This window comes from Sarcophilus harrisii, chromosome 2 (assembly GCF_902635505.1).
Source record: "Sarcophilus harrisii chromosome 2, mSarHar1.11, whole genome shotgun sequence".
NCBI lineage: Eukaryota > Metazoa > Chordata > Mammalia > Dasyuromorphia > Dasyuridae > Sarcophilus > Sarcophilus harrisii.
Window position 1 is genome coordinate 591,833,460 of NC_045427.1, and position 25,565 is coordinate 591,859,024.

Sequence of the window (25,565 nt, forward strand, 5' to 3'; positions counted from 1 at the left end):
GACTACAGCCTGTCCCCTAGTCACTCCAGAGGTTATCACATGACCCTACCATCCTGATTTGGGGAAAAGCTCAACTTTACCACCTCTCTTTCAGGTTCCCCATGGAGATATGCTGGAAGTACAAAGAGTAAATCTGAAAAAATTCGCTTTCCACAGGGATGCCTGGTGCTTCTGAAGAGAGCTCCAGGGCAATTATTTTTTTGGAGTGTCAGAGATGGCACTAGGACAGAAGGGAAAGGTGGATGGTCACAGGAGCAAAGGATTAACTAATATCTTTCCCTTCACATACATGCTGTAGTAGCCACCATCCTACAAGAAAGCCCAACCCCTACCCCCCTCTACCCTTCCTAGAAAAGGAAGTATGTTGGCAGCCGCCCCGCCCTAGTTGGGAAAGTCTCCTAGAACTGAAATATAATGAGCTGGCAAATCCAATGTGGAACCACAGGCAGCTTTTCCTAAATGATCAAAAGGCAGAAAGGGAACTTGATGCTCTGGAGGAAATGCTAATCTGGGTTCTAGTCCCAGGGACCTTAGGCAAGGTCCTCTCTGGGTCTCTATTTCCTCATCAGTAAAATGAGGGAGTTGAACAAAATGATCTTTCAGATCATTTCAGCCCTAATCCTTTTTTTTTTCTTTTTCTTTTCTTTCTTTTTTTTTTTTTTTTTTGTAATAGCCTTTTATTTACAGGTTATATGTATGGGTAACTTTACAGCATTGACAATTGCCAAACTTCTTGTTCCAGTTTTTCCCCTCCTTCCCACCCCCTACCCCAGATGGCAGGATGACCAGTAGATGTTAAACATATTAAAATATAAATTAGATACACAATAAGTATACATGACCAAACCATTATTTTGCTGTACAAAAAGAATCGGACTCTGAAATAATGTACAATTAGCCTGCAAAGGAAATCAAAAATGCAGGTAGGCAAAAATATAGGGATTCGGAATTCAATGTAATGGTTCTTAGTCATCTCCCAGAGTTCTTTTGCTGGGCATAGCTGGTTCAGTTCATTACTGCTCCATTGGAGCTGATTTGGTTGATCTCATTGCTGAGGATGGCCAGGTCCATCAGAATTAGTCATCATATAGTATTGTTTTGAACTATATAATGATCTCTTGGCCCTGCTCATTTCACTCAGCATCAGTTCGTGTAAGTCTCTCCAGGACTTTCTGAAATCATCCTATTGGTGATTTCTTACCAAACAATAATATTCCATAATATTCACGTACCACAGTTTATTCAGCCGTTCTCCAGTTGATGGGCATCCACTCAGTTTCCAATTTCTGGCCACTACAAAGAGGGCTGCCACAAACATTCGTGCACATACAGGTCCCTTTCCCTTCTTTAAGATCTCTTTGGGATATAAGCCCAGTAGTAACACTGCTGGATCAAAGGGTATGCACAGTTTGATAACTTTTTGAGCATAGTTCCAAATTGCTCTCCAGAATAGTTGGATATATTCACAGTTCCACCAACAATGTATTAGTGTCCCTGTTTTCCCAAATCCCCTCCAACATTCCGCATTATTTTTCCCTGTCATTCTAGCCAATCTGACAGGTGTGTAGCGGTACCTCAGAGTTGTCTTAATTTGCATTTCTCTGCTTAATAATGACTTGGAGCATCTTTTCATATGGCTAGAAATAGTTTCAATTTTTTCGTCTGAGAATTATCTGTTCATATCCTTTGACCATTTATCAATTGGAGAATGTCAGCCCTAATCCTTGAGCCTTCAATCCTAAAGGAAAAAAGAGTCTGAAAGAAAACCCCAATTTCTATTATGGTTAGAGCACTAGCCTTAACAAAGTACCATTTATCTATTTGAGAGATTAGTTACAATGAAAAACATTTATATGGTGCTTTAAGGTCTGCATCATGCTTCCCACAGATTACCCCACTTGAGTTCCTTAACAATTCTGTGAGGTAGATGCTATTGTCATTCCCCTTTTAGAGATACAGAGACTGAAGCAAAAGAGGTTAAGAATTGCCCTACAAGGGTTACAGAGCCAGTAGGGATTAGGTTAGGATTTGAATTCAGATCTTCCTGACAACAAATCCTTTGATCTCTTCACTGCCGCCTTACTGCCTCATCTAGTCTGGATGAGGGCAGAGTGTGCTGAGGGAGAGATGGTTCTATGTTCTGTTTGAATTCACTATAGACACTTAATAAATGTTCAAGCCAATCTCACCATGAGGCATTATGGGAGCATGAAAGGATTCCAACTTTTAACTATTAAACGTTATGAGGTGAAGATCTCTGGATCTGAAGAATTAATTAATGAGCAAGGTGGGGAAGATCTGGGTCAAAACAGAAAAGCCTGATTATTCACTGGTCTGTGTGTCAATCTGAATTTTCTAAAAAGACAACAGGATGAGGACTGGCATTGCCATAGAAAGAACACTGCATTTGTAATCTGAGAACCTGAATTCAGATCCCAGCTCTGTTTCCTCCAAGATGGTTAATCCTAGGAGGACCTTTAGACATTACCCAGTCCAAACCCTCAACTTGCTAATACCCATTTCACTAGGTTGAGTTAAGGAAATCGCAGATAGACCTCAAATTGCTCTATAAGGGTGAGGGAATATCATTTCAAATGGGGAAACTGAGGCTCGAAAATGTGAAGAAATTGCTCAAGATCATCCAGAAAGTCAGTGGGAGAACCAGGACTAGAATCCAGGTCTCCTAACTTCCAATCTGGCTTTCATTCTACTCTACTGAACCACTTATAGGGCTGCTAGTACTTTTCCCCCTTACTCATCATGCTCAAAAACAACTCCACCCATCTACAAAGAAACTTGCCCAACATTCTTCACCTTTGGGCTACAGTTCAAAAGGAGAAATATCAACTGAGAAGGAAAATTTTGGACAAGTTCTAAAGGAGTAAGAAAAAAAAGGAGGGGTGATGGAAAGGCTTTTGAAACCTTGGTTTCATGGTCATTGCTTGACCCAGTTTTTTCCGTTTGAAAAAAAATGTTCAGGCCTCAAAGACTCTGGTGTTATATGTAGGAATTCCTGTGAAAGATTCACAGTGAAAACAAACTCCAGTGAATGTCAGTCGTGGCTATGGAAAGAATATTGTCCTCCCTCCCCAAGCCTGGATCCCTGGGTTCTAGCCAGCTTCCAAAGATAGACCTGGCTTTATGCAAATCCCCTAGTCAAAACCTTCTGTGCAAACTCCTCACTGGTGAAATCTGAGCTCATTGGGAGATTTCTCCTTTGCTCCAGGAAGGAAGCTTTGGAACCTGCCAAGATTAATGTAGCCAGTGTGGCCCGTGCTGGGAGCTTTCCCCCTGCTCCCACAATGAATGGTGCTCCCTGAGGGAATGAAGCTACAGGACTTGGAGGGGCAGAGCTGTCTCCCATATCCCTTCACTTTTAGTGAGCTTAGTAACTAAGCTTGGATTGTTGATAGCAGAGAATAATTTTCTTCTACTTGAAAATATCTTTGATCTCTGTCGTGGATGCCACTTCCACAGGTGCATAAGATACCTTCTTCTCTTGTACCATTTGTTTTTATTCCCTTCCATAAATTCTCCAAAGATGATCCATTCTGGTTTATCTTTGAATTAGAAGATCCTCTAGATCAAAGGTCTTTAAACTATGGTCAATGGGTTTGTGAATTTGGACAGGAAAAAAATTATACTTCAATTTAATAGAAATGATTTCCTTTATAATCTGATATCTTTTATTTTTCACACTTAAAACATTATTCTGAGGAGTCCTTAGATTTCTATAGCTGACAAAGGAGTCTAAGACACATAAAACAACTAAAGACTCTCAGTCTAGATTTTTCTAGATTTCAGAAAGTACTAGGGCAGCCACCGGGATGTCCATCATTATCCTGCACCTTTGCCACATCTTTTCCAATTGTACATTTCCTGGGGTTCTTTCATGTGACTTCTTAAGTTTATTCATCACTGGTAAGAGATACTACAAGCTCCTTATATCCACAAGTCTCCCTGTGGTTTTTTGGACCCTCCACAACATTCATTCTTTGGCATTTCTGATGTCCCATGATTTGCAGCCCAGCAGTAACATTGGAAGACTGTTGGTGTTAAAAATAAGAGGGTTTGTGTCAAGGAGGAACTTAGCATCATTTTAAGCACCATTTAGCTTCTCAAATGCAATCTAGCCCACTCTCTTCCTTCTCGTCAGTTTTTGGCCCAGCTCATTGTCTATTTGTAGCACCTGTCAAAGACATATGTACTAATGGGCTAACTCAGTAGAAAACTGCTTGTCACAATCTGGATAAATCCAATTTCTTCACTTATTTGGTTTTTCCTGGGTGGATTGTTAGACCCTTCTCAGTAATGTTTTCTAGTTTTCTAGATGCAATGAGAACAATGTTATCCATAACTAAGAGCATCTGGAATTGTTACTCATCCCACTTCTATTTGTGGGCCACTTAGGATATCCTCAATGACACTGGAGGAGAAAGGATAAGGAAGAAGAAAATGACATTTAGTAAAATCTACTGTGTCAGGCACTATGCTGAATGCTTCAGAAGTACTATCTCATTTGATCCTTATAAGAAGTTTGGATAAAAGTACTAGGTCTGGCATCAGAAAGATTCCTCTTGAGTTCAAATCTGACCTCAGATACTTACTATTTGTGCATTCTTGAGCAAGTCACTTTACGTTGTTTGCCTCAGTTTCCTCATCTGTCAAATTAACTAGAGAAGGAAGTGGCAAAACTCCAAGAAAACTCCCAAATGGGATCACAGGGAGTCATACATGGCTGAAATGACTCAGCAACAACAACAAAAAGAAAGAACTGGGTGCTATTATTAATCTCCATTTTACAGCTAAGGAAACTAAAATAGACGTTTTGTCCAGATTCATACAGACAACAAATGTGTGAGGCTGAATTTGAACTTAGGTCTTTCTGACTCCCAGTTCAGCACTCCATCTACTGTACCACCTCTAACAGAGAATCTCTGCCTCTAACTGCTGGTGGAGAAGTGAACTAGTCCAATTATTCCAGAAAAAAATTTAAAATTGTGTCCAAAAGGCTATAAAACAGTACATATTCTTTCACCCAGAAATACTACTATTGGAGATCAAAGAGAAAGGAAAAGGATAGGAAAGGGACCAATATTTACAAAAGTCTTTAGACCAGCTCTTTTTGTGCTGGCAAAGAATTGGAAATCAAAGGAATGTTCAGTTGGGGAATGGCTGAACAAGTTGAAACATATGATTGTGATAGAATACTTTTGTACTGTAGGAAATGACAAAGGTGGGGGGGGGATAACAAATGAACTGATGTGAAGTGAACTGAGAAGAACTGGAAGACTGATGGATACGGTAACAATAATATAATTATGATTAATTGTGAAAGACTTGGCTATTCTGCTCACTACAATAATCTAAGACAATTCCAAAGGACTCATGATGAAAAAATTCTATCCCCCTTCAGCCAGAGAACTGATGAACCTTGATGGAAATTGAAGTAGAATTTTCTCTTTTTTATTTTTCTTGCTTTTCTTTGGAAGTATGGCTAATGTGGAAATGTGTTTTGCATGTTTTCACATGTATAATTTATATTATATTTTTTGCCTTTTCAGTGAGTAGGATATAGGGTGAGGAGGAAGAGGATTTGGAACTCAAACTTAGAAAAAGAAAAGGATATTAAAATAAATAAAATTATTTTAAAAATGAATACACTCATCTATAAACGTTTACAGATTTACAGTAAGCCTGATGAGAAACTCAATGAATGAAGCCAAAATATTTAAGTATAATACTAGGAAAAACACAGCAAACAGATGAAAAATGAAAAAAGATCTACCCAGATTACTGTATCAAACTCTTCTCTTTATCAAGAATAGTGGAATCACCACATTTGAACTCTAACATTATAGTCCTTAATTCGCTGTAAGGAAATACAAATGACACTAAGGAAAATTAAGACAGAAACAGCAACTCGATTGGACCAAACCTACACAGCAAGAATAGACAACAATTTGGAAGACATTGAAAGATCGGTTCTAAGACATCTGAAAGAGGGGAGAAAGGTTGCTGTCCTTCATGAAGAGAGACAAAAAGACAGACCAGTACAGGACTGGAAGGCTCTCTTATAGGTTAGTCACAATTAGTCCACATGAACATTTGGAGAGGAGATAGCTCTATATTTGGGCATTTCTTTTGAGCTACTGCAAAATCTGCTTTGCTCATAAAGCACAGCACTCCATGACTCTCAATTGATTCGAAAGTTCTTCAGAAAAAACTTGAGACTGTCCTATTGCTTCTTCTGACCTCCATGTAAATACTATCTTTGTGTGAATTCTCTATAAAAAGGTCCCTTAAGCAAATGTACATTTGACATTTGAATAATGTGGCCAGCCCATCAGAACTGTCCTCTCTGTAATAGAGTTTGAATACTTGGAAGTATAACTTGAGGAAAAAAAAAACTCAATGTCCAGTATATTATCTTGTCAGGTGATCTTCAGAATCTTCCTAAGACAATTCTAACAGTTGCAAAAAAATTGAGGATATTATTAATATCCAAAAAGAAGACAGAGAAAAAAATCAGCTAACCTACTTACAAACCTACTTTCCCATTTCTGCAAAATCTTTGCAAAAATAAGCTATCTATCTACCTATCTACTTATCTATCTATCTATCTCTCCATCCATCCCTCCAGACACAAGTGTATATGAATCCTTGATTAAGGTGATGAGAAGGGGACAGGCAGGCTTTTGTAAATCTTGTTTTATAGCAGAAAACATATTTTGATTCATACAATTAACTTGACAGGTTCATAGAATATCCACTTTACTTTTTAAGTCTTATTTCTTGGGAAATCTCTTGGGGAAGAAATGATTGGTTTGGGCTATTGTGGATCAATAGGCATGAATTGACTCCGTTGTGGGTCAGAGTCAATCTGTTGGTTAGGCCTAATTTTTATAAAAGGGAGTCTTTAGAGAATAGCCTTTTCCTTTTTGGAAAGATCCTGAGATTGCTGAATATAGGTCAAAGACCAGTGACCTGAAGATAGGCTTTGGTTCCTGGGAAGTAACTGCTGCACACAGGCAATCTTCCAGAAATCAACTAACTTCCCTCCCTCTGCCCCCACAGATCTAGTAATAGAAGCCTTTTTGCTCAAAAAAAATGACAGTATCCAGGGTGTTGATGGGGAATTGATTGCTTCTGTGCCCCGTGTACCAGAATTCTGAGTGTCTAGACCCAGCCTTAGTGAGAGAATGAATTTCATGGGTATTATTGAGTTCCTTGGGAGTTCAGAAAGCCAGCCTTTGTTTGGGAGAAGTGGAAATTTATGAGCAGTACTTATTTCTCTTTTTTTATTAAAGCTTTTTATTTTTCAAAACATATGAGTGGACAATTCTACAATTCTTCAACATTAGCCCTTGCAAAACCTTGTGTTCTGATTTCCCCCCCTCTTCCTCCATCCCCGCTCCTAGATGGCAGGTAGTCCAATATATATTAAACATGGTAGAAATACCATGAGGGTGAAGAGTATCATGTATGAGGCTCTGAAGCCCAGCAAATCAACAAAGAACTGAATTTTATATAGAAGAGAAAAAAATTTACCTATTATGAGTTATTCAAAAAGCTTGGTAATAAGATTAGTAAGATGATAAGATGGTTGATTGTCCCTCTATAAACCCCGATTTCATTTTCTTTCCAGGGTGAATGCAAGCACTTAAAACAGCCACCATCCCTGGGGTGAAAGTGGGAACCACCATAATGTCTGGGAGGGTTGACTTTCTACAGTGCTCAAGTTTATTTTCCTTCAAAAAAGAGTCCTAATCACAGGGTGGTGCTATAAATCTGGAGTACTATAAGACCTTGGCAAAGAAGGAAAATCTCACTGAAGAGGGAAGAGAAAAGTACTGATTACTTAGGAGTCATTTATGTCTCTCTCTATACAAATCCTTTATGGGTTTTCTTCATTTTCTTTGGGGTGAAATAAGGTGGTGCAGTAAAATAGGGGATGAGTCTGGAATTTGCAGGACTTGAGTTCAAATCTGACCTCAGATACTTCTTAGTTGTGTGATCCTGGGCAAGCCACTTACCCCGTTTGCTTTGATTTCTTTATTTGTAAAATGAACTGGACAAAGAAATGGCAAACCACTCCAGTGTCTTTGCCAAGAAAATCACAAAGGAAGTCACAGAAAGTCAGTCATGACTGAAAGCAATTGAATTTGTGGCTTGTTTTACTTACATCTGGGAAAAATCTAGATATAATCTCTTTTTGAACTATATTCTAAGATTTCCTTCCAAAAGGAATGTGAGGTAGGTGGAAAATGAATCAAAGAAGTAAGATTTGAGGAGAGGTCACCCCCAACATTAGAACTGGCCCTTGTAAACCCAGAATCTTAGATGCTGAGTATGGGTTACTCAAATGGATTGATGGTCTCATTAATTTGGATGCTCCCTTCAGTGACACAAATCAAAATATATCTCTATCCTTTGTGTATAGGTTTTAATTTCCTATCAGTTTATCACCCTCTGTGAGGAGATACACCTCAAAATATTAGATAGAGCTTTTCCTCATTTTCTCCTGACATCTTGAGGACTCGCAATGGAGCAGTTGTCATTTTTTGCCCTTTCCACATCACCTGACCAGCCAATCTTTTCCTATCATATATTCTGATCACATACTTTATTCCTCTTCTTGCTCATAGCTATCTTCTGCCTTATCCATTGCTCTTTGTATGAAATTCATTTATAGTTCTTCAGAGGCTCTTGTGTTCCATGGTTTACAGTCATGAACATCAGTAGAATGTCAGTATTAAAAAGACCTTCACTGCTGTAAGAAATTTGGAATTATTGAAAGAACATTTCAATTTCCTGAAGGCAATCCAATAAACTTTCTTTTTTTTATTCAACTCTAGGTTTAGTTTGTCCCCTATATAGATATATACCCATAATATGTAACATAGACAAATTTGTGGACTTAAATACAAATATATTTCTGTAAGCAAGACAGATAGAGAGAGAGATGGAAAAGTCCTATAGGTAGTCCCCCTAAGTGGCTTGTTATAATCTGGTCAACATATATTCGTCATCTACTTTTTCTTTTTTCTTTTTAAAATTTATTTGGTATTTTATTTTCCCTCAGTTACATAAAAAAAATTTGGCATTTGTTTTTAAAACTTTGACTTTTATATTCTTTCCCTTCCTCTGTCCCTACTCCCCCCACTTTATTGTGAATACGGCAATTCAATGTAGGTCATACATGTCTGGTCATGCAAAATATTTCCATAACAGTTATGTTGTGAAAGAAAACACAGACTAAAAAAATAAAGAAGAATAAAGAAAGTAAAACCAAAAAGGATGCTTCAATCTGCACTCAGACACCATCAGTTCTTTCTCTGGGTATAGATAGTATTTTTCATCATAAGTCCTTCAGAGTTGCCCTGGAAAGAATAGTTATGTCATTCACAAGTTGCTTATCTTACAATATTGCTGTTACTCTTTTATTTGCTTTGTGTAATTATTTAAGTCAATTTTTTGTCTTTTTTTTCTGACTTATAAGATGTTTTGCAATATTCTGGGGCTTGATACAACCCAGCATGACATCATCTGCAAGCAGAAGCTTTTGGAGGACCTCACCATCTACTTCTTCACTTTGGCATATATGTTATATGACTTTCATCACAATGACAAACACCTTAAGCAAGCTTTATGTCTCACCTGCAACGTTAAATCATTCAAGGAATCTTGAATGATCTTGATGTATGGGCAGGAGACACTTTGCTAGAAGGAACCCTTTAAGGCAGTGTTTCATATGTTTTTATCATCAACAAACAACGCGTGATGGGATGTTTATTCTCTACATATTTTAGTCAATTTTGTTCAGGGAAATATGTGACCCTCTTTCTTTTCCTTGCCAATATCTTCCATGTATTCAGGGGGTTATTATAGTATGTTTAGCTGCTTCAAATGTAATTCCAACTTTGGTCACACCCACAAAAGGCAAAGAGACTTTTAGGGAAGGAGAAGACTTAGTGTTCAGACTCCCAAGGTGTTTCCAGATTTCTGTCTGGCAGAAAGAAAAAATAGAATGCAATCACAAATGGGGAGATGCTTTGGGGAACAGCTGCTGTAAGATAAGCCATAAGAACAGCTAACATGAAGTAGCACCATGGCTGGGAGAAGAAGTCCAGATCATAGTTTGATGGGACAGGACTGATCCTGTCTGGTGGCCAGGCTCCAGTGAGAGAGCCAGGAATATGCCTCCAGGGGTAGGAGAGAGAGAGACATTTTCCTGGCTTAATGACAGGTGGTTATTTCCTTCTCTGTTCCTCCTGGGAGAAATTAGCCTCCCAGGAGCCAGTAACGCCCTCTGCTTCTTAGAGAATACTACTTCTCTCCATTTTGGCTACTGGTTAAAGTAGCTGGTTGTGTACAAACTTGCTTATCTCTTATCCAATTTAGATTTTATTTACCTTCCATAAAAAAAATATTGGCCAGTGATTCTGACTATACTTAATTAATATCTGTAGCTTGATAAGATTTTGGAAAGGCTCCCTCTTTCTCATGGATCTTGGAAAGTATGTTTCCTCAAAAATAAGAGCTGAGCTTAGGGCCAGAACTAGACAATTTCAGAGGATAGAAAGAGTATTAGCTCTCTCTCTTTTTCTTTCTCTCTCTCTCTCTCTCTCTCTCTCTCTCTCTCTCTCTCTCTTTTAATGTGCAATCACTCAGGACCCATAAAGATATTCACTAGGAAATGGGAAAAAAAAGCCATTGCCTAAACCAAGTAAGGCAAGTAGCCATTTTTCTCCTTCTCCTAGTTAGAAGAAAGAATGCATGTGTTTTCAAAGTAAAGTCATGCCCCAGAAAAGGAGTAATTTGTTAGCCCTGAAGTCCTATAGAAGGCGTGAAGAATCAGTTCCCCTAATATACTTGAAGTTCCCTGTATGAGTGATAGGTAGCTGGACCTCCTTTGCTCAAAATGATGCTTAATGGTCATACCCATAACATTTTATCTATACATGAAGAAGGCATTTACAGTAGACAGCTAGATGGCATAGTGAAACTATGGATCTGAGTTCTAAACTGACCTTAGATACTTCCTACCTATGTGACGATGGGGAATTTGTTTAGTTTCTATTTCTTTAAAAATGAAATGGGAATGAAAATAGTACCTACTGATGAGGTTTAGATTTAAGGAACCAAAATGATATTAGGATTTCTGGTGATCAGGGAGTTAAATGATAAGGTTTCATGACAGGTTTGGGGTTCAGGGAACCAAATGGAGAGGTTTGGGTCCCCTGCACCCCTTTGGGATTTGGCACAAGGGTAGGGAGTTTTGGGGACTCTCTTCTGGTGGCACAGAGGTTCTCTGTAAAGGAATTTACAGACCCAAAAATATAGATTGATAAAAGAGGTTTATTATGGGGATTGGAAGTAAGGTTAAAAATCCCAACAGAGAGGCATAAAGTCTGGTTAGGGAAATAGGTGAGGATAAGGAGGGGATGGCACTGGAAAGAGTATTCCAGTGGACAGAGGCCCTTGGCATACCAAACATGGAGCTTGTCATGTTTGGAACATCTGCAAAGAGAGGGTTTTAGTTTGGCTCTTTTATAATGAGAGCTTTGGCTACAAGCTGAAGGGGGCTTATGGGTGGAGTCCCAAGTTGGCTCCTAGCTGGGTTTCAGCTTGAGCTAGAATTTGAATTGAATTCAATGAGTTTCAGTTCTGAACCGACCCCACCCAGATAATAAGGATGAAATTGTTTGTCCCTTGGGGCAGAGTCCCTTATTGAGGCAGAGTTGAAGGAGATTTTCTCCTTCTAGGATTTTCAGAGTTTCAGGATCCCCTTTTCACTACCTCTTAAAGTAAATGGAAGGATAACACAGAACAGCAAAATGGCAGAGTGGCTAGAATACTGGGTCTGGAGTTAGGATCTGGCCTCAGATATAACTAACTGTGTGACCCCAGGCAAGTCACTTAAACCTGTTTGCCTTAGTTTTCTCATCTGTAAAATGAACTAGAATAGGAAATGGCAAACTGCTCCAGTGTCTTTCCCAAGAATATTCCAAATGGGGTCACAAAGAGTCAGGCACAACTGATAAATGACAACTATACAGGATAAAATGAGATAATATTTTCAAAGAACTTTGCAACTTTGAAGTGATATATAAATGTTAACTATTATCACTATTGCTATTATTGTTGATGATGTTCTCTTCACTTATTCTTCAGCATTAATAAGGTCTGAGATGTGTTTTAGACCTTTGGTAACTTTTCTTCTTACAGATACCTTAAGAACAACTTCTCAACATCCTCCTGATTACATCACCTCCACCACTGATATCCTCTACATCACTTCAAAAGATAAAGAAAAGCAATGGAGGGGAAAGTATTCTGTAAGAGAGATAATTAGAGAGGAAATGGATGTTTTCTTAGTTTCTGAACAAGTTGAGACTCTGACAAATGGAAACCACTCCTCTCAGGTGTTCCTCAGATTCACACACACACACACACACAGACTCACACAGACTTTCTCATACACACATACACACACACATGGTACAATGAAAGAAGTAGAGGTACAAACTAAATGAGTGTTCATTGTAGAAGCATGGGGAATAGATTTCAGACTTCAACTTGAAAAGCTTTGAAACTGAGGAGCAAAATGGTGGCCATATGGACAAAAGATCAATATTGACCAGATGCTACTTTCTTAAAGATTTCAGACTGCCTCAAGAGAGAGAAACAGGAGCTTCTCAATCTCTTTATTTACAGCCTCCAAGAAGACTAAATACTGACCTACCAGGAGGTTTTTACCATGAGTGGAATACCCCAAAGTAAAGCCTTGCCAGGTGTGAAGTGGTATTACCGCTTGGTTTGAGGAAGATCATAAAAGCTGAAGTGATACCCATTCTGGATGCATAGATATTATTTACTTTATTATTTGGCATATAACCCAGTCATTTGCATGAGACTCTTCTATAATTACTCCATGCCATGTGTTTGCAAAGGGGCAATTGGTGAGAACTTGTAAGTAGAGGGCTTCTTTTCTCTTTTATGGTTTTGAGCAAAGAGAGAAGATATACATGGTTCCAGCCTTTCTTCAAGAAGAGGTCCCTGGAAGGAATCCTGGAAAAAGAGAAAGACTCTGAGAAGAAATCAAGGAGTGAGAGTTTGAGCATGTCTCTATTTCTAAATTACTGCATTAGAGACTTCAAGCAATTTCTTTTTGGGTGAGATCAGAGACTATTTCCATTGGTCTAAGATAACTTTTTCCTATAGGGAGTACTCATTGACTATTTTGTAGTTTATGCTAATGTGTATAGCTTCTCTATTTCTGTTTGCAATAGACTTGTATAAATGGGGTTTATTAGCTATGAACTTTGTATAATAGTCTTTGTGTAACTGGCATTTGGGGTAAAGGGAATCAAGCCTCTGGATACTCCTTCTTTGATAATATATGGTAGCTCAAAGGAGACTGACTTGAACCTAAAAATAACTTTCCCTAGATTAGCAATATTTAGGAAAAAAGATATATATTTTTAAAAATATTATTTCTAGAAGATATTGTAGGTCTTCACAGAACTAAGCAAGTTTAGCCTCTTTGGTATCAGTGGATGGAGTGTAGACTTGCATTATTATGATGCTGAACATAGAGTATAAAAGCTAGCTTGAAGCTTAATATTAAAAAAATTAATATATATTATATATGTGATATATAATAGATAATATATTTTTTATATAAGGTCATTGCAACTTGACAGGTAGACTCGCAAATATTTTATATTGTCTACTGTTATTTTAAATGGGATTTCTTTTTCTAAAGAAATGCTTCTGGGCTTTATTGGTAACATATAGAAATGCTGATGATACATATAGGTTTATTTTATATTCTATAATTTTTCTAAAGCTGTTAATTGTTTCTACTAGCTTTTAGTGGAAAATCAATATTTTTAAACTATGGTGCTAGAAAAGAGTTTTGAGAATCCCAGGTATAGTACTTAAAGAAATTGACTCAGATTCTTCTTTGGAAAAACAAATATTAAAGTTGAAGCTTAAATACTTTGGCCACATCATGAGAAAATAAAAATCATTGGAAAAGACCCTGATTTTGAGAAAGATTGATGGTGAAAGAAGAAGATGGCAGAGGATGAGATTGATGGTGTCATGGAGGCAAAGAACATGAGCTTGAACAGACATCAGGACATAGTAGAAGAAAGCAGGACTGGGAATGCTATGGTCATGGGGTCAGTGAGAGTTAGATACAACTGAATGACTGAACAATCACAATGTAGAAATAATTTTAGTCTATTATCCCTTCTCTGAGCACAGCAGAGTAGACCAGTCTCATGGCTCCTTTTAGGAATCAAAATCTCTTTAGAAGAGGGATAAAAGAAACTCCAAATACATCTATTCATATGTCTCTATGAGCTGCATTTAGAAAGATCCGCATGGACACATATATAATCTACTTAAGCAACAAACACCTTTTAAATTAACATTCCGATTCAAGTTTTATACAATATGTCCTTGACTTAGAGTCAAATCAATGAAATGTATAACCAGTGACAAAATTAAGAAGTGGAAAGGGAGTTATCCTAGTAGGTTTGAGGCTGTCATGATCTGATTAGATGGTCCACAGAGGCAAACCCAAGACCTAAGAGACAAATGCTATCATACAAAAAGAAGTAGAACTAAGGGAAAAGAGATGGCCGGTTTTTGAAAGCTGATTAGTGGTGAGAACACCTTTTGTAGTTGGGCAGTACTCATGAGAGATGGGGAAATAAACATGTGATTGACAGAATTTGTTCCTTACCAAAAAAAAAAGTTTCACGTTGATCATAATGCTCCCTATTTATAACCGTTAGAATTCAATTCTGAATGTTCAATAAGTTTAACTATGGTGCTAGAAAAGATTTTTGAGAATCCCATTATTTAAAAATATGTTTTCAAATTATATCAGAACATAGAACATAGGATCTCAGAGCTCAAAGGGCCCGTAAAAATCATCTAGGGAAGAGAAAAAGGTTCTTTCCTTAAAACCCAAACAACTAGCCAATTCTTTGATGATCTGCCTTTTTATAGATGCCTTTTGTGTTTATGCCTTTGTCATAAGACTGCCCTCTGCAGCTGTTGATAGTTAATTCACAGTTCTTTAAAATAGATGCTAATAAATTGGTTGGAGCCTTTCCCACTGTGTTTTTCACCTTGGAAAAGCACAATTATATTTCTTGTGTAGCTTGGTTTTTCTTGATCATCAATCTATCTGAGTATTATTGAAGTCGGCTCTTCATGAAACACATCTGGATGACAATCCATTTGTTCACTGCAAGATTTAGTAGTTTTAACTTCCTTAGGTAATTCCTTCACAAATGTTCTCACCACAATTCAATTCAACAATCCAACAGGAAATTTATTAAAGCACCTGCTATGAATGAGGTCCCTCTGTGCCAGGAATACAAAGAGAAAAAGGACACAGTCCCTGTCCTCACAAAGCTTACAAATGAAGGGGATAGCAGGAGAGAGAAGATAAAGGTTTGAATCCAAAAAAGTAGAATTGAGGCAGAATATGCTGAATGCTAAAGGGAAATACAAAGAACTATGAGAAGTACAATGGGAAATCTGAAGCCAGAGAGGAGACCTTTGTTTCATTTTTAATTTATTTTGGTGAAGTAATGAGGGTTAAGGGATTTGCCTAGGATACACAGATAATTCAGTGTTAAGTGTCTTAGACCGTGTTTAAACTTAAATTCTCTGACTTCGGACTATCACTATATCCACTGCACTATCTAGCTGTTCCAAAAAGACTTTTGAGAACCAGGGAAAAGGTGACAAATTAGGGAAGGCTTCATGTAGGAGGAAACACTGAGTCTTGAAATAAATAATGGGGAGATAATAATAATAACATTGGCTCACATTTCCATGGCTTTAAAAGATTTATAAAATGTTCTAGAGATATTATCTTATTTGAGCCTCAAAATAACCTTTTGAGGTGAGTGCTGTCATTGTCTCCATTTTATATTTGAAGAAACTGAGATTCAAAGAGGTAAAGAAATTTACTCAGGATAAACCAACTAGTAAATTTCTTGGGGAGGAGCTGGGGAATTCAAACCCAGATCTTCCTAAATTACTGAATTTTATCCATTAAGACTAAAATAGAAAAATACCTTGAAGTAAGAGAGGGCAAGGTAAGAGTGGGGAGAAGAGAGAAGGTCTCTTTGGCAGGAATATATTGTATATGGAGGTGAGGAAAGTGAAATAAGGCAAGCAAGGTAAGTGGAGCCAGACTGGATTTTTCCACAGATTATTAGTCTTTGGACCCTAAGTAACAGAGCTGTGAACAAGGGAGGAGGAAGTGGGTGGAGTGAGTAAAAAGGAAGGGTTGGGGAAGTGGACAGAAGGCTGATATTCTGACACTACTACAACAAGCTAATTTGGTAACCAAGACAAGAACGTAAACTTGTATCCCCTCACAACCTCATCTTCTTGGCAAGGCACCCTTGAGATAGGAAATAGACTTTCATCATCTCCCAGATTTGTACACCCAGGGAAAGTGCCTTCTTTGCCTCTTCCTTGTTATTTATACCTTTGATTTTTTCCCCTTTCTCTTATAGGTAGAGGATAAATATTGATTCTCATCATATGGGGTCGAGTGGGGTAGAAACAAAATTGTTTTCCCCAAATAGAAACTCCAAAGGAGATGAGCCTCATAGTTTGGTGGTTTCTGCTGTACTTTCTCCCAATCAAGGATGGTTCCCAGAAACATGAGCTCACAGCTACATGTCCTGACCTGAAGGAAAGAAGAAACAGATATAGTCTAGAATTCTCTATTCAGAGTTTATAAAGAAAAAACTTTCCAGATCCTAACTTCTCAGTCTCCCCCCTCCCTTCTTATCCATAATCTTCTCCCTCTTATTCAGCTTTAGGAACTACCTCCTTCCCTTTCTAGGGTATCCCTCTCCTTTTATCTAATACCCCACCTATTACCAGCCCTGCCCACTATGATTCAAAGACCTTTTCCTATTAGCATCTCCTCCATCAGTCATTCATTCTCATCTCACATCTGCAAGATGCTGTCACTCAATACTAAGAGAAGGACAGTCTTTTGTGTGCCAAGACCAATTCTACTTTGCCCTGTGGGGCATCTTGAAAAGAAAATGCAAGTTTAGGTATAATGTCATTTTTCAACAAAGAAATAATAATACAAAAACAATCTGGGAGCATTCTCTTTAGGAGACCCTATAAATTCAATCATGTCCATTTTCTTAGGACCCTTAACATTGCCTCAACCCCGAAAAGAGTTATCTGAAAACACTTTTAATCTGACTGAAGAGCTATGTATTTGGAGTCACAATTCAACAAATATTCATGGAGTAGGGATTAGTGACTCATAAAATTACACACCAAAAACAGTCAAAGGTGACCCAAAGAAACCAAAAGGCAGGATGTCTACTTATACTTCCTTTGTACAATCATGCCATGAAGAACATAAGAAGAAAGTCTGGAAGTTCCTGTAAGTTTTGAAGAATTTTCAAAGAAGTGTTCAGAAGCATGGAAGAATATGTCTAAGAAGAAAAAATCCAAGTCTGATGAAATGGCAAAGGCTGGTAAATTGCAGTATGACAGAGAGATGAAGGATTATGGACCAGCTAAAGTGGGGGTGGAGGGCAGGAAGGATCTAAATGTTCCTAAATGGCCACATCTGACTTCTTCCTATTCAGAATTTTGCCTCAAGATAAAATCTACAAACCCTGGGATATTTGCTGGGGATGTAGCAAAAACAAACTAATAAACAAACTCGGTGAGTGAGAATGAAAAGCAACCATACAACAAGGCTGCAAAATGAAGGAAAAATATGAAAAGAATGTTGCTGATTTTAAGTCCAAAGGAAAATTTGATAGTACAGAGGGGACAGGCAAAACTTCCTAGAGAAAGGTAGAGGAGGAAGAAGAAAAGGAAGAAGAGAAACATGAAGATGATGGGGAATAAAACTATATAATATTTATCTTAAGTACCATAGAATGGGGAAAATACTAAGTGAAGCACCTTAATTGATTTTTTCTATATGTTTGTAGCATATAATTTTAAAAATAGAAAATAGGTGCTCTAGATATTTTACCTGGTTTATGTGACATTTGTACCTGTATGACATTTGAATATATTCCCAAACATTTTTAAAAAGGAAAGGAAATTTAGTGTTTTTCTTTCTGTATGTTCTTTGCTGTTGGTATAACAAAACATTTTTATAAGTTACAGACTTTTATGTGTGATAATTATGCTTATTGATTAGAAATTCCAAGTTATAAACTTATAGTCTCTCTGTGTATCCAGAGGAGAGAAGGTATATACATATCTCCACATAGCCATATAAACATATATCCACATATAAATATATAAAAGTATGTATTGTGTATGTATGTGTGTTTATATGTATTAGACAAATTCTTCTAATAAATATTTGAAATTATGACACCTTAGAAAGGGGATATTAATTTGGATCTTTCATAAGGTTCCATGGACCAAAGCATGCATTGTTAGAATAGCTGTATAATTATATCATTGGATTTTTCCATCCAGCTTAAAGTTGCCATTCTGAATATAGTGAAATGGGCAGGTGGATGGCGCTGTAATGAATAGAGTACTAGGTCTGGAGTTAGGAAACTTCATCTTTCTGAGTTCAAATCTGGCCTCTTACACTTATCAATTGTGTGACCGTGGGCAAATCACTTCATACTGTTTGCCTCAGTTTCCTCATTTTCCATCCATCCATCCATTCCATCATACAGAAGGAAATGGCAAACTACTTCAGTATCTTTGCTAAGAAAACCCCAAATGGGATAGCAGAATGTTGGACATGACTGAAAAACAATTCAGCAACCACAACCTATAGTGATATAAATAAAAATAGCCATTTTTAGATGTGGCAAGGGAGTGGGGTTTCAGCTGGCATAAATAGTTGTAGTTGTGAAATGCTATTATTTTTAAATGGAAACAAACAGACAAAAAACACTGAAGGAACAACACAACAGTAGAAGTCAAAACACATTCTATACCTAACAGTTGGAACATTTTGTTGATATTTTTAAATATGTTTAGAATGCTAAAATGTTTTTCAAACGAAACAAATAGTATTAACATTAAAAAAATTCTATGGAGGACCTACTATGTAAATGATGGGGATATAGAGGAAAAAAAAATGAAGTTTTTGCCCTAAAGAGCCCTCTGCTTGGAATGGGCAGGAAGGAAGTGATATGTGCATCATAATACTTTGATGAATCTTCATGAATCCTGCCAATATTAGTACTCTTTTGAAAGCTACAGTCTATAAGACTCACTTTTTTGTTTTTTCATCCTAAACCAAATTTTTCCAACATCAAGTTGCATCTATTAAATATACAGCTCATGAACCACCATCTAATATTCCCTTTCACACATCAAACCATTTACACATGAATTCAAAGCAAAGGGCATTCTAGTTAAATAAATATATCACAAAGTAAATAACAAGGACAGACTCCCTTAATTTCATTTCCATGAGTGAAACCCAAGTGGAACTCTCCTCCATCTCTAAAACTGCTTTTAAGCTACTTTTCTGCTGAGCTACTGTCACCTGCCATTTGCTGTTACTAGGTTGCTTCTTCCCTAAAAGGAGTATTTACAGTTTAGCCCATGTTTCAGGCATTGTGAATCAGACCCACAATTACATTCAATCATCAAAATAAAGAATTCCTTAGGTCTTTAAGTCTTAAAAAATAGATTAGAAAACACTACCATCACTAAAACCACTTCATCTGTTCCCATTCTTTTTTCTATCTTTTTGTCTTATTTTTCTTAATAATTATTCTTAAATTTTGAGTTCCAAATTCTCCCTCTCCCTCCAGTCCCTTTTCCACCCATTGAGATGATAAGCAGTATGATGCCCATTATACATATGAAGTCATACAAAATATATTTCTTTATTAGCCATGTTGCAAGATAAATAAAGCAAAAGAAAAATGCTTTAATCTGCAGAGCTCATCAAGTTTCTTTCTGTAGGTATATAGCATCTGATATAATGAATCCTTTGGAATTGCCATCAAACTAGTTAAGTCTTTCACAGTTGTTCATTGCTACAAAATTGCTATTACTATGTAATGTTCATTAAATCACTTTGCATCAGTTCATGTAACTCTTCCCGGGTTTTTCTGAAACCATCCCCTTCATAATTTCTTACAGCACAAAAATGTTCCATTCCTATACCACAACTTCTTTAGTCATCCCCCAACTGCTGGATATCCCCTCAATTTCCAATTCCTTGTCACCATGAAAAGAGCTCCTATAACTATTTTGTATGTATAGGTTCTTTCTACTTTTCTTTGATCCCTTTGGGATACAGGCCTAATAGTGGTATTGCTGAGTCAAATAGTATGCTCAGTTTTGTAGCCTTTGAGGTATTGCTCCAAATTATTCCCCAGAATGGTTGAACAAGTACATAATCCTGAGAACAGTGCATTAGTGTTCCTATCTTCTCTCATTCCCTGCAACATTTATCATTTTCCTTTTTCTTCTTGTTTCCTCCAGACCTTTTATAAAAAATTGATAATTTATTAGAAATAAACAAAAACTCGATAAAATACATTTATAGCATTTCCCTGATCTATCAGTCTTTTAATTTATGGAATAAAACACATATTTCCAAAACAGTACCATAAAAATAATTATACATGAAACTGCACATCAACTTTAGGTACAATTTGCTACTCCTTTCAAATGTGCAACAAAATTATCATGTAAATTGTTTTTCCTCTTTCCCATCCCAGAGATGGCTAACATACGATACAACATATACACATACACAAAGCACAAACACATATATGTAAAATTATTGTATCCAAATTTCTATTTATCATCATTCTCTAGATATGTATTTTTATATATATCTTTCTTCATACATCCTTTACAGCAAATTTGAAAGTGAAGAAATTTCTTTCAACTCTCACAGTTTCTTAAATTGAATATTGAAAATTTACATGGGAGCTTCAGTAAGCTACACAAAGGAGTAGAGGTGACACTGATGACCTTTTCCCTGAATTCCTACTACTACAGTGAAATTGGTGCTCTCCTTAAATTCATATTTCATTATCCTCTTTTTGCATGACCTTGCAACCATCCTTTGCATTAAAGTCACCACAGAATATGTGCTCATTTAACTTGGAGAGTATTATCAAATTTTTCATAGAATTTCTCAGTTGTCCTCTTTAATATTTGTGCATAAGCTGCAGTTGTCTTGAATAGTATCATTCCAAAAGCTGTTTATCATTGAGATGTTCAATGTCCAAGAAATGATATTTCTTCTTGCTTTTGCACTCACAAAAAGTAAACTAACTCCACTCCCAACCAATACTTTTATTTAGTTCGTCTAGAGAGGTGAACTAAACCCTTCCATTTGTTGCAACTTCTTTTCATTTTTTTGGTGTGTTTTATCTGTGATGAGAATTTCAAGATTGATGCAATTCAATTCCTGCAATAGTATGCCAGTTCATCAGTCATTGGACAAGGACCACAAATTCAGAGTATCAGCAGTTAACGTTTATATACAATCTAAAAATTGTCTGGTTCTTTAGGACATTTTGTCCCCATCCCTACAGAAGCATACAGTTCTTTTTGCATTTTATTTTTTCTCACAAATTCCCGTGCCTATGTAATTTATCACCTAGCAGTCATCTTACTGGGAATGAGTCTCTATCTTTACTGAGTTGGCTATCAGAAAGTAGATGTCTACTGTAGCTAAGACTATACATGTGTGCACAGACGACTATAAAACAAGGTGGTGAAGGGGACACAGAGTGCTCTGGGACAATTCAAAGAAGGGAAAAAACATTTTTCGTTTGGAAGGAATTAGGAAAGGCTTAATGAAGGAGGTGGACACCTAAGCTGAGTCTTGATGGAAGAGAACGATTCTGAGATGCAGCAATAAGGAAAAAGTATAACTTGGGCATAGGGAATAGTCTGCACAAATTCAAAGAGTGAGAAATGGCATGTCAAGTTTGAGCAGAATTCCAGTTTGACTGGAGCATGGACAAGGTAGAGGAAGTGATAAATATGAAATGAAGGGGGGTAATATGAAAAAGAGTAGAAATGTAGGATGGAGCCAGCTTGGGGAGGAAAAGCAAGAGGGAGGTGTAAAAAAGGATCATTCTCATTCTGACCCCCAATGTTGGGGCTATACTCATTAATTCCCATCCCTCCAGACATTTCAAGATGACAAGAAGAGCAGTTTGTTCTTCAAAAGAGCTATTTAATACCTATAACCCCATATGGTCCCTCCAGCCCTAGTTAAAAAACCAAACAAACAAGGTTAGTGGTACTGGATGAGGAGAGGCTGGGAGCAGGAGGAACAAGGCCAGACATTAGAAGCTATAGCCACACCAGGTGTGAGGATACAGCTGTGAGGAAGTAGCTGGCCCGAGGAACCTCTCTGGAGTAACCAGGGGGGAGGGACCCCTCTATAGAGGGGAGACATGTCCAATCTTCTTTTTCTGGGGGGAGGGGAGGGTCCATTATCTGCCCAGCATTGCCTATTCTCCTCATCCTGGGGTGGGGCAGGAGGGAGAAAAGGGTGTAGCATTATGGGAACTCTTTTGTGGCAGGCAGGTGGGGGTTGTGGGCTAGACTTGGAAGCTTACTGACTCTTCCACACCTGGAGCTCTAGGCTTTTTCCAGTGGATGCTGGGTAAAAATAAATACATTCCTCACCCAGCCTGGCAGAAGCTGCCCGTTTCTCATCATGGCTCAGGCTGGAATCCAGTTTCAGGCATCTGGCATCCCAGCTGCAGTCCGCCAAGGTGCTTCAGCAGCAGAACCAAGCACGTAATTAATTTAAGCAACTAAAAGAAGAGGCTGGGATGTTATTTTTTCCCCTCTCTTGGAGAAACTTCTTTCTTGCTGCTGATCCATTCATAACAGAGAAACTCACAGTTGGATTCTGAATGTCGTTCAACTGAAGCTAGAGATGGAAGTGGGAGTTCTGAACTTCTTTGGTAAATAACAAGGGACTTCATTGCAAATGAGAGCTGACATTGACATAGAACAAGTATTATCACCTTCCACTTCTATTCCTTTGAGGAACCAAAGGCTCTCAGAAGTTAGGGGGTACACAGGCTGTCAGAGAAAGTGTTGAGACTTGAACCCGAGCGGAAAGTGTTTTTAATGCTATTAATTGTCTTTTGTTTTTATATCAGTCATTTCTTTTTATATCATCTCCCCCCACCTCCTGCATACACTGGACCCTTCTTTTTAATAAAGAAAAATATGTACAGAAAACCAATGTATAAAGCAATCTTGTCTAGCAGTGTAGTGTACAGTATTTTACACCCATGGCTCCCTACACTGAGAAGAGGAAGATTTGTTCTTTTACAATTCATCAGTGTGGCTGCTTAGTGTCGATACATTTTATATGACTGTAGTCATATGTTGCTCTTCTTGTTTTGCTTTTTTTTAATTCTGATATATTTCATTGAAGCCCCCACCTTTCTCTGTATTCTTCATATTTATCACTTTTTACTACTAGTAATAATAGCTAGCATTTTTCAGAGCTTTAAGGATGGCAGAATTTTTTGCCAATATCATCTCACCTTATTCTCACAATAACTTACCAAATGAGGAAACTGAGTCAACCAGAGGTGACTTTTTTATAGAGTCTAGTAAGTCTGTGAGGCTGGATTTCAACTCAGGTCTTCCTGGCTCCAGATCCATGCTCTGTCCTCTGAACCATCTCACTATTTATTATCTGCATAATAATATTTCCTTACAGTCACATACTACAATTTGTGTGGCTATTGCTTAATTGATCGTTACCTCTTAAAATTTTTGTTGATGATTTTGTTGATGACTAGAATCTTTTCTCCCTATGTAAGTGGAGAGATGGATGACACTGTGAAGTGCTTTATCTTGGGGTTAAAGACAGGAGCAAATATGTGTCATCACCGTGATAACAGGGAAGGTGAAAGAAATCCTATCACCTGTCAAAATCCTACCCAAACTTTCCTCACTTTTTAGTCTGTATGTAGCCCTTTAAAATTCACATCATGCTTTATGAATATTACCTAATTTGAGTCTCACAACAATCTTGTGTAAAACTTGTATGGTTTTACAGATGAGAAAACTGAGGTTCAGGGAGTTTAGGTGACTCATCCAGAATCACACAGTTAGTGAGTGATTAACTCAGGTGCATCTGTGCCAAGCCCAATGTGCTATCAGCCGTGGCAAACTACCTTTCAAGGTCTTCCAAGCCTAACTCACAATCTGCTGCTTCATGGGCTCTGCTAGGAAGCCTCACCTTCCTGGGCCCCTTGTATGGAAGTGCTCTCCCCAAACTCACCCCTGTCCCCGGTAGCCTAGCTTGCAGTTGTGCTCTTTGTTTTATTCATTGAATTTCAAGATCCTTGAGGGCAGGGACTGTATGTAGGTTATATATTTCTGGGCCCGTCTCTACCATATAAGTACAATATCCAACCCATTGTTAAAGACATATCTCAGAACAACATGTGGCCCTGGAATCTGATAAAAATGGCATCCAAATCTTGTCTTTGACACTCACCCACTCATTTATTACAGGCAAAATTTTACCTCTTTGAGCCTCAGTTTCTCACCTGTAAAATGGGAAAAATTGACCCTGTAGTAGAGAGGTGTTGTGGTATAATACTCGATAGAAAGCTGATCTCCAAATCAAGAAGTCCTGGGCTTCAGTGAGAGAACTCTGGGAAATGACTATGAACCACTACCTAGAATTCCTAATCCCTCTATTTTTGTCCGCCTGTATTTTTGATTTCCTTAACAGGCTAATTGTACACTATTTCAAAGTCTGACTCTTCTTATACAGCAAAATAATTGTATGGACATGTATACATATATTATATTTAATGTGTATTTTAACATATTTAACATGTATTTGTCATCCTGCCATCTGGGGGAAGAGGTGGGGGGAAGGAGGGGAAAAATTGGAACAAAAGGTTTTGCAATTCTCAATGTTGAAAAATTACCCATGCATAATATATCTTGTAAATAAAAAGCTATAAAAAAAGACGTCCTGGGCTTAAGTTTTCCTTCTGACACTCAGAGGCTGTGGGACCCTGGACAAATGACTAGAATAGTCTCTAAAATTATACAGTGTGGATGAAATGCTCATTGGAATTGGTAGGAGGAATTCCTCTCTGGGAGTATCAATGAAAAAAATAGTAATGCCTATAATCCCTATTTCACATTGATGTCAGGAAAATGAAACAAGTTATTATTGTATGTTGTGGTTAAAATCAATTATTGTATCAGCAAGAAACATTTGTGGAACAATGGAAGGAAGGGAGGAAGGATGGAAGGAATGAAGAAAGGAAGTAAGGGAGGAAGAGAGGGAGAGAGGGAAGCAGGGAGGGAGAAATGAAGAAAGGAAGGAAGTAAGGAAGGAAAGGAGGAAGGTAAGGAAAGGAGGAAGGTAAGGAAGAACAAAGGAAGGGACAAGGCAGAAGGAAAGGAGGAAGGGAGGGAGGGAGGAAGAGAAGGAGAGGGAAAAGGAGGAAGGGAAGGAAAGAGACAAAAAGCAGAATGTAGGCGCTAGGCTGGAAGCTGGAGCAAACTCCTTGGCAAGA

The 25,565-nt window shown here is 37.7% G+C and overlaps 1 pseudogene; it reads left to right on the forward strand.

The window, feature by feature from the left end:
* The first annotated feature begins 2,190 nt into the window (after positions 1-2,190).
* On the forward strand, positions 2,191-17,964 carry LOC100927635 (annotated as a pseudogene).
* Positions 17,965-25,565: the final 7,601 nt, after the last annotated feature.